Genomic DNA, 9,897 nt, shown 5'->3' on the forward strand with positions numbered 1-9,897 from the left:
TTATTCTGCTCCAGCATATTTTTTCTACATTTCATTTTTATACAGCTTGTTCCCACCTTGAGTACTTCTCCAGCTCTATCTGCACTCTTTCTTCTTTATCAGTCAGGTTACCAAACACCTCTATTTCTATCCAGCATTTCCTCAACTGTCCATGAATAGCTTGTTCCCACCCCTGTTTAGCACCTTTGGTTCCTGGCAATGAGTTGGTGCCAGTGAACTCCCAAACTAGTGAGAGCCATTTTTAAAGGGACCACTTGAGATTGCTGTTGGGAGAGGGGCACTGAGTACATGGTGCAATGTGCCTCCACCTGTGGGACTTGGGTCTGCTGTGAAAGCTGCTGCAGACAGGCTGGAGCAAAATGATGCCCTGGCTTCCTCAGTGCTGCACTTTCCTCTCTCTCAACATTTCCTCCCTTTCTGTTTTGAGTCTCTGGGTAAGGGTAAATGCGGGTATCAGGAGCTTCCATCAGGGCAGTATCAATTCTCCCCACCCCAGTAACCTACACTGGCTGATTTGAAGGGCTCCCTTCCTGATGATGACGGGTTCCTCCCCATGCAGCCTCCCTGGTGCCAGCTTACTTAGTAGTGAGAGCACCTTATGCTGTCCTTCTGTACTGTCTGAACCCATATCCTCCTGGGGGAAAGGCAGCTCAGGCTCAGATCCTCTTGCCAGTGTAGCCTGTGTGTTTCAACTCTTCCTATTGCAAGGAAGTTACTTAGGCTAGATAGCTAGGGGTGAAGAGTTGTGCCTGCAAAGCTACCTACTACAAGTGCAGGGTTACCTTCAAAACACCTCTGCTGCCAATACAGCTTGTTTCTCCTGAGGAAAGGTGGGGAGTTTGGAATAAACCATACAGGCAACAAGTTAGAGTGCAAAAATGTTATCTGCTAGTGTCACTGTAGGTTATTCTCACACTGGGAGTGCTTGGTACAAACCTATCAGCAGCATAGCCCTGACTGGCTCTGTCAAGGTGGATTTGTATTTCTCAGCCTAAAAAATGCATCCCTCATGATGAGATATTCCGACAACTGAAGGGCAGGATTTACAGCTGGTTGTGACTGGGGAAGGGCTGAAGAAGTTAAGGTGCTCTGCATTTCATATCAGGGAGGTGTACTTTAGAAATGTTACCCTGCAGGCATGTTGGCAATTTCTGGAAGTATTTACAAACTTGTCTCAGCCTGGAATAGAGAAATCTGGAAGCTTTTCTGTTGCTTTGACTCTGTACTGATTTCACAGAAAAGCTCTCAGACATATGGGAATATATAAGTATTTTTTTGTTTTGTTTTGCTTTGTTTTATTTTGTTTTATTTGTTTGTGGGCTTTTTTTCAATCTGATGTACCATGCAGAATATGAAGCTAGGCAATTTCTGTACATAGAATGGAACCTATCTCCCCTGTGCTCTGGGACTCTCTGTTTTTAATATCAAAGCAATAAATGAGTAAGTGCTTCAGCTCTTGTGCCTGGGTCTTGAAAGTGTTCATAAGATATGTCAGGTGCTTGATGATGCAGAGTCTTTTAGGGGATTTGTTCTCATTCCCATTAAAAGTTAATAGAAAAGATGGAAAGACATTTGTGTTATGCTCAGACTGACATTCTCAGGGTCTCTGACAAGCAAACTCTGCAGAACTGTCATGAAAGAAATAAATTGAAATGATAGGTCAGCTGTCGCCCTGATTATCAAGAGTTTTCTAAAGCCTTCTGAGTTTACATTCTTGTAGAGAACTTTCCCACACAACTTTCTGTAAACAACCTATTGTTTTGCATTCTTTCATAGAGGTGGAGAAATTTGATGTACAGGTAGTTTGTCCAGTGTCGTTGGAGAGGTGGCACGTTCACCCTCCAATCCACTAGCACCTTTTGAGAACTATAAAAGATTGGAGTCAGAGAAAATAAATTAGTCTCTTCATTGTGACCAAAGCTGTAGTGCGTCGTTTTTCCTTGTGTCATCTGGTGACAGTCAGCAGCATCCATTATACAAATACAACCCAGCCTCTCCAGACAGTTAATGATTAAGCTGGGAAGATTTTTCATATGAGCAACATCAGGCATGATGGCCTTGCTTTTCATGGCTTGGGGGGAAATCCTTGGCTGATCTGAACTGGCAAAGCTGCGCAGTGGTGAGCTGCTCACTGAAACTCGCAGCATGCACATTAGAACAGTTCTGGGAGATCACCACTCACCCTCAAATACAGTCCATTCTGGAGGGAAACAGCCATTTGTGTCTGTTAAAAAAATATACTTTTTTTTTAAGATCAGGAGGTAAAGAGGTTCAAGACCTCTTGAAGTGAAACTGCTGTGGTGATTCAGGGAGAGAAAAGGTAATTACCCCATGAGAGGATAAATAAGACATTAGGTAATAGCCTCTGCTTTCAAGTAGGGTGTCCTGAAAGCTAAGACACCATGGCCTACAGTATTCATGTCAGTTATATCATATATTATTCATGTCAGTTATATCAGTAACTTTTCTTCTCTCCTTCTTCTGGCTGCCAAAACATGTAAGTGAAGAATATTGTTCAATACAGCTCTATTATTCAATACAGTAATTCTAGGAACCTGCCCTGTTGTAGCAGAACAGAAAAGAGAGGAGAAATCCAAATTTAGTGTCTTTCCAGAAGAGAGAAGGTCAAACCACCTTGATAATAGCCCACAGGCCTTCTTTGCTCCTGACCCTTCCTGCAAACCTATGAGGTTTTATGTGGAGAAGTATATATGGTTTGGAAAGATACTGTCTTTAGGTAGAGAACCTCCATCACCTTATGGTAAGCTGTGCCAGGGGTTAAATACCATCACTATTAAAAATATCATCACTTTAATGTGTTAGCTCAGTGATGTTTCAGTTAAAAACTGAAGTGGACCAGACTTGACTAGAAAAATAACGTCAGGCTAAAGGTAGAGTTACTATTGTCACAGAAAGGAAAAAAAAAGGTCATAACATTCAGCTTCTACTGTAAAAATATACTGAGGACATTTCTTAAAATTTTCAGCAAGTCCTAAAAACTGCAGCTTTTCCACTGCCAGGGAAACTGTTCTAATTAGTCTTAAGGTAAAACCCCCAGCTGTGCCAGTGGAAAGCCAGATGTTCAGTTGTCTCTAAGTGAAGCAGAGAAAAGGACCAGCTTAAACAGCAAACTGAGTTTCCAGCCCACTAATACCTTCTCTCTGATGTGTTGCCTGCAGAGGCAGCTGGGTTCTTTCCAAGGCCAGAGGACCCTCTTTGGCTGCCAACAGTGCTGAAGGGGGAAGACACAGACAAAAGAAATGTCTGAATTCCCTGGACATTTGCTTCTCTTCCCCAGCTTCTCTGCTCCTTGAAGGTGTCCTCTGCCCCTACATGCAGCTGTCAGGTGAGGCAGTAAGAAATTTAGAGCAGTGTCTCAGTCCCTGTCCTTTGGCCCACAGGTCCTGCCAGAGGAAGTCTTCTTACACTGTGCCTGCATGGTGCAGGGTTTCTCTGCTCTCTCTGCCTCTTACCCACACCAGGCATTCATGGCAGCCTGGAGCTTGTCTGTAGGGACATCCCTGGCCTGACACTCAGGCAGTTAAGGCTGTACAGCAGCAGGCAGCATACACATCAGCATGTGCAACATCCTGAAGGATAGAGGATATGTGGCAAGCACATTTCTCTCTCTCTCAGGATTTTTTATTGAGGTGCCCAGAGAGAAATGTGCTTGCCATAGAGGGTACAACCTCCAGGCACATATGGGCAGCAACTCAACCTCTGGGGACAGGTACAATTCCATCTCATGTGACAGTATAGTCTTTTGCAACAGCCTGCACCGAGGCTCCCTCCCTTCTCATGAGGGCTCTTCCTTTTCCACATTCACTAGGGTTTTGTTTTATTCAATTTTAAGTGACTCCACTCCTCCTTGCTCTATCCAGCAGATGTCTCTGCTGGAAGCACTGACTGTGTCTGCAATACCAGTTACCTGTTGCAATAGCTGTTCTACACATTCCTGCTGTTGGGATTGAGTTATTGACTGACACTTTCAGACTTCAAACAAGACTAAGTTCTATCTCTTACTGCTCTTCCATGTGGTGGGTTGATGAAGTCACAACACAGTTCAGGGGGGATCAAAAGAGACTTCAGAGCCTTGGGACAGATAAGGAATATGGAGCAGAAGTTGTTTTCTCACTTATCTTTCCAGTTGCAAGCAGTGACTTTGGAAGAAACAGACGGGCCCACTTTATGAAATACATGGCTCTGGGGCTGGTGTCACCACCAAAATGCTGGAGTTCTGACAGGGAGATAGCCTACATAACACCTGGCATCAGGTGGGATTCATTGTTCTCAAAGCAGGAGGAGTGTCTTCACTCAGGAGCTAGTGGGGCTCAGTGGCAGAGCTTTAAACTAGACTTGAAGAGGGAGAGGAATAATGGCAGGCTTGCCTGTGAGAAGCTGTGGGATAAAACATCAAAGTTAGAGAGATGGGGACCTAGTGAGGGCCCTCAGCTGGTGTCTCTGGGACATCCTGGCTACACTTGAAACCTGAGCATTGCAGTTGACATGTGTGAGGGATGGGATGTATCCAGAGGGACCTAGACAAGAATTGGGCCAATAAGGCTCAACAAAGCCAAGTACAAAGTGCTATGCCTGGATCAGGGCAACCCCCAACATCAACACAGGCTGAGGAATGAACAGATTGAGAGTAGCCCTGCCAGGAAGGACTTGGGCGTGGTGGTGGATGAGACCCTGGGCGTAAGAAGACATTTTCAGCTCAGAAAGCCAGTCATGTCTTGGGCTGCATAAAAAGCAGCATGACCAGCAGGTCAAGGGAGGTGATGCTGCCTCTCTACTCTTATGAGACCCCTCTCAAGTGCCAGCTCTGAGGTCTTCATCACAGTAAATACATCGACCTGTTGGAGAGAGTCCTGAGGAGAGACATGAAGATCATTAGATTTCCCATTAAGAAGACGGGCTGAGATAATTGGGATTGTTCAACCTAGAGAAGAGAAGGCACTGGGGTGACCTTGTTGTGCCCCTTCAGTAGCTGAAGGGGGTCTACGAGGAAGCTGGAGAGGGACTTTTTGCAAGGGTGTGTACTGATAGGACAAGGGGAAATGGCTTTAAACTGAAAGGGGGTAGGTTTACGTTGGAAAAAAGAAAGAAATACTTTACTGTGAGGGTGGAGATGCACAGAAAGCGGTCACCCAAAGAAGCTATGGCTGGGCCATTCCTGGAATTGTTCAAGGCTAGGTTGGATGTGTTCTAGCTGCATTAGTGATGCTCTCTGTCTGAGCTCAGGAGCCCAGGTTCAGTTCTTAGCACACTTTAATGATTAGCCTAAATTAAGGCTCAAGTGGACTTAAGGGTTTATGTCTCTGCAGCTTCAGTGATGCATACACCACTGTTCACTGTGCAGTGGAGATGTTCCTTGTCAGGACTCTGACAGCGTATGAAGCAGAAATCAAAACATATACACATGCACACATCTGAGTCATGAAGGTGACCCAGTTTTGAAGGTCCAGGCTCATGATTTTTCTGTGATTAGGGTTGGCGACATTGAGAATTTTCCCCGTTGCACCCTCTACATCTTAGTGTGACCCATTTAAAATTCTAAGCCTGATTAACATTCAATACATGTCTTATTGATTACATATTTACTTATCTGGTATTTATGTAGCATTCTCTCAGGGAAAAAATAAAAGGTCAGAAGCAAGCAATAGTTATTGCATGCAATTTAAAAGGAACTTTGAAAGGACCATTCTAATTTTAAGGACTACACTCAGGAACTGAATCTGCCCTATATATCTAAGTGCCACGACCATTTTTATATTCAATTAACTTTACTAAAATTACCATTATGCTTTTTTTGGAATCAAAATGTATTTTAACTAAATGAAATCTGGTTTACCTACAAACAGGAAAGCCTCAGTTACTGCATAGCTTAACTGGCCCAAAGCAATACTTGGTTCCTGAGGCTGCAAAGTGTGTGGCTGCCACTAAACAGTGCAGCAGGAAGAGTAATGCTGCTGAGTGGCTGGAGCTTTGGGCTGTAAAACTGCAAGATAAGGATAATTTATAGTTCTGCTGTAGCTAGGCTGCATGCCTCCACCTTGCTGGGAAAAGAGGTGCTGGTTGTCCTGCTCCAGAACCCTGAGACAGGTTCAGGAGTCCTGGCAGCCAATTTATGGACAGTGAAAGAAGCTCTGTGTCGTGCATACCATGTGCCACACAAAGTGTGTCTTTCATCAGGAACAATGAAATTCAAAAGCAGGAGTCTCTCCCTTAACCTTTCTTCCATCCAGTAGCTTGGTAAGACAGTGAATGCAGGTGTTTGTTTCTACAGTTGGCCCTGTGCATTTCCCTTCTGCAACAGCAGGTGAGACATTTAGCTAGCCAGTTTCTCCACTTGCAGAATGGGATGCTCTGAAGATAAGTTACTTGATAATATCTAATGAGGTCTTTGAGTTCTCTTTGAGAGCTAGCAATTGCTGGTGGACACTGAAGAAAGTCAATGCAGTAGAATGTTTTTTGTTGTTGCTATACACTGTCATTTCACATAACTTCTGGTTTATATAGGTCTGTGTCCTTCTCACTGATCTCAAACTAAAGATTGGAAAAAAACAGAAGTTTTGACAGATAAATGAAGTTTGCTGTCTTCCAGACCAGTTACAGTACTTTCAGTTTCATCTGTATCCAGTTCCCCATTTTATCCCATTTGAACTTCTCCAGTATGTGGGTGGAGAGGAAGAGCAGAACAGACATAACAGAGAAAAACCTTCTTTGCTCTGGGAAGCTGACCAACATTTTTGTTTTAATTTAGCCCAGTTTCCTTGCAAGTGACTTTCTGCCTAGCTGTTGAACTTTCTGTAAACAGTTTAGTGAGAATCATAAAACAAATCCCTCAAAGAAGAGAAAAATAAACACAGTCATGAGTTACTGAAGTGAACTCTCTTCTCTTCTTCCTGCTCTTTGTCAGGCGTCACAGAGATGTTTTTCAACTTAGTCACAAGAAAACAGACCAGGGAGATTAGAGAACACAGCACAAACAAACAAATGCATCATACAGAAAGTATATATATATATATATGTATATATATATATATATATTTTTTATATATATATATATATATTTATATTTTTTAAGCTTTGATATAGATTTGAATAGACATCTGAACTTCCTCAGATATGGAGTGGCAGTAGAGATGGAGCTTAATGTAATCTACCCCACAAAAAGTGGCAAGTTGGTGGTAGGGAGGAGCTGAGCTGGGACTGGGAGTTTATCCCACCCTGCCTTCCAGTCCTTACCTTAAAATTGTCTCTAAGTTCGGCATTGGGATGGTGAAACCACTGAAGCAGATAGAGGCATTACAGGTCCCTTCACAAAGTCTATACCAGATGCTCTATTATTCTGGAAAAGAACTAAGTGTAAAGAAATATGTTGCATTTCTCTAATTGCCTTTTTACAGGTTTTTCAAATTAAGCACCAAGAAGGGGCAATTTGGCTTTGTAGGGGTCACATCACTGTGAGCCTCCTCCTCACTCTGTGCTGCTGTGTTATGCCAGTGTACGGACAGGCAACCTGAAACAATTATCTCAAATTACTTTTGGTGCTCTCTCTGCCTGCTAGTACAAAGGACAAGGACAAAGCCTGTATAAAGACCTTGGACCTTCCTTCTGTATATCCTCTCATCAGAAGCTGCAGCACTCAGGAGCCCACACAAGGACTTCGAGAACTTCCTGCCTCCTGCTGCCAAAACCAAAGAAAGCACAATATTTACTAAGTTAAATATGCAATGTGAGGATGATGCTCAGGCTCTGATTTAGACTACAGCTGTGACATGCTCAGATGAGCTCATGTTATGAATTCTGCTCGAGAAACAAAACAATATTTAATGTGCAACACCCATCATACTTGCTTTATTATCTTCAAACATCAAAGTTGAATCTGGTCATGGTCAAATGCTCTGAAATGTCAAAAATTGTTTAGATGCTGACAGTGGATCACTAAGAATCTCTACTTAAATACAGGTTATTCCATGATTTGTTGTTTTTAGTAGGGCTTGATGGTCTGAATGCCAGCATAGCAGTAAACAGCTCAGCTCTCTCAAAACTTGTCTCTATGAGACTTTTTCCCCACCTTGGATGAAGAAATCCTGCATCCAAGTAATTTATGAAGATATTGAAGAGCACAAGGCCGAGGATGGAGCCCTGTGGATCCCCACTGCTGACAGGTGACTATCTGATGTCACCCCATTCACTGTAACCCTTTGTGCCCATCCTGTGAGCCAGCTGCTCACCCATCACACAATGTGTTTGTCCAGCTGTGGGTTGGACATTTGTGTTTGTGGCTATCACTGTGAGTGGGGAAGTCAAAACCACCCAATCAAAATCAGCCCTCATAATGAGAGCTCAACAAATTGGGATGCCAGATTTGAGATGAAATAGCAGAAGTCTTCTGTGCACATGTGCACGGTGTTCAGAAGCCAAGGGGAGTCAAGTACCAGCTGAGACATTTCTTGGAGCTCAGAGCCTTTGACATTCTGTATTCTTGGATGCAGCTGACTGGATGCAACTGACACAGGAGTGTAATTGGCAAAAAGATGATATTGTCTGGATCTGGACCTTTAAAATAAAACAGCAGAAGATGAAATCAATCTTTGCTCCAGAATAGTTGGTAAGAGTTCCCTTACGGCAGCCTTAGTAGAACAGCTGTGCTATTAAATTTCCAAAATATTTCTGTTGGTGGAAATTCAAACATTGAACTTGTGTATTAACTTGGCTGGTGAGGGGGCAATTAGCTGAGCAATTAGGCAGGCTGGCTGGCAAGGAGGTAGGAACAAAAAATCATTTTTAGCTCAGGAAAGAGAAGACTTATCCACATCTGCCCCCTGCCCCTACCAGGGGTAAGTCAGCAGCCCTGTGCTAATAAGAAGCTTGAGCTGGGCATTTCCAATGTGCAGTTTCCATATGTGGTTGTACATCTCTAACCTTTGTGAGGATCTGCCTGTATGGATCTTTATTTAGGATCCTCTTTAGGATTTTTTCAAATCCCCATTAGGATTTTAGATGCAGCTTGAGCTTTTCCCCTCCCAAACCATGGTTTGATTTTCACAATTGCAGTTCTGCTGTGCAGCATCAGACAATATTGCTTGAATGTACATCTTGATTTTGCAAATGTTTTTACTTCCCCCTTGGTTTTTACTGCAGACTCTAATTTGACTTGGCCAGAAATGTGCACATTCTCTGATAGCCGGGGAACCTGGAAAAGGAGAAGATCCAGATTAACTTACCCGTCAGTCCTTACTAGCTACTTGTGCGTCTGGTTGCTATGTTAATAGGCTTCACTGTGGATCTTAGCAAAGCTAGGGAGTGATGGGAAATGCTGAGATAACAGAAATCCCAGCTAGAGACCCTTTGTAGAGGTCAGGTATTGTCCACCATTCATTGGTCTGGGCTGCCTAACAAATAGACATATAATTCCTGCTCTGCTGCAGAGCTGCTTTGTGCTGTGCCAGCCTTATCAGCCTCTAGGAAGAGTCTCCACAGGGAAGCCAGAACATTTGCCTGTGCTTTTTCAGAGCAGTGGCTCTTCACTGCTGCAGCAACAAGTTCCTGCACTTATGCACAGTGCTCTGGCAGTGAGGCTTGGGGATTCCCACAGCTGATCAACATTTTTTGCTTCCCTAACCATGACTTACCCAACTTCTCAGCCTTGCTTCTATTGTTAGCACTCTTTTTTTTTTTTTTTTGGACTCTCAAGACAGTCCAATTGAGATGCTTTCACCCTGAGGATTTTACTAGTTTCCCCTTTGCCAGAAACATTCTTTCATGTGTGAAGTTAAAAAAAGAAAGGAGAAACACAGAAAGATACTGCTTCAAGGAGCAGTAATAAAAATAAATCACCATAGTATGGCCAACAAGCTCTTTATTGAAATTCCTTTCTCTCAGGGG

This window comes from Vidua chalybeata, chromosome 6 (genome assembly GCF_026979565.1).
Source record: "Vidua chalybeata isolate OUT-0048 chromosome 6, bVidCha1 merged haplotype, whole genome shotgun sequence".
NCBI lineage: Eukaryota > Metazoa > Chordata > Aves > Passeriformes > Viduidae > Vidua > Vidua chalybeata.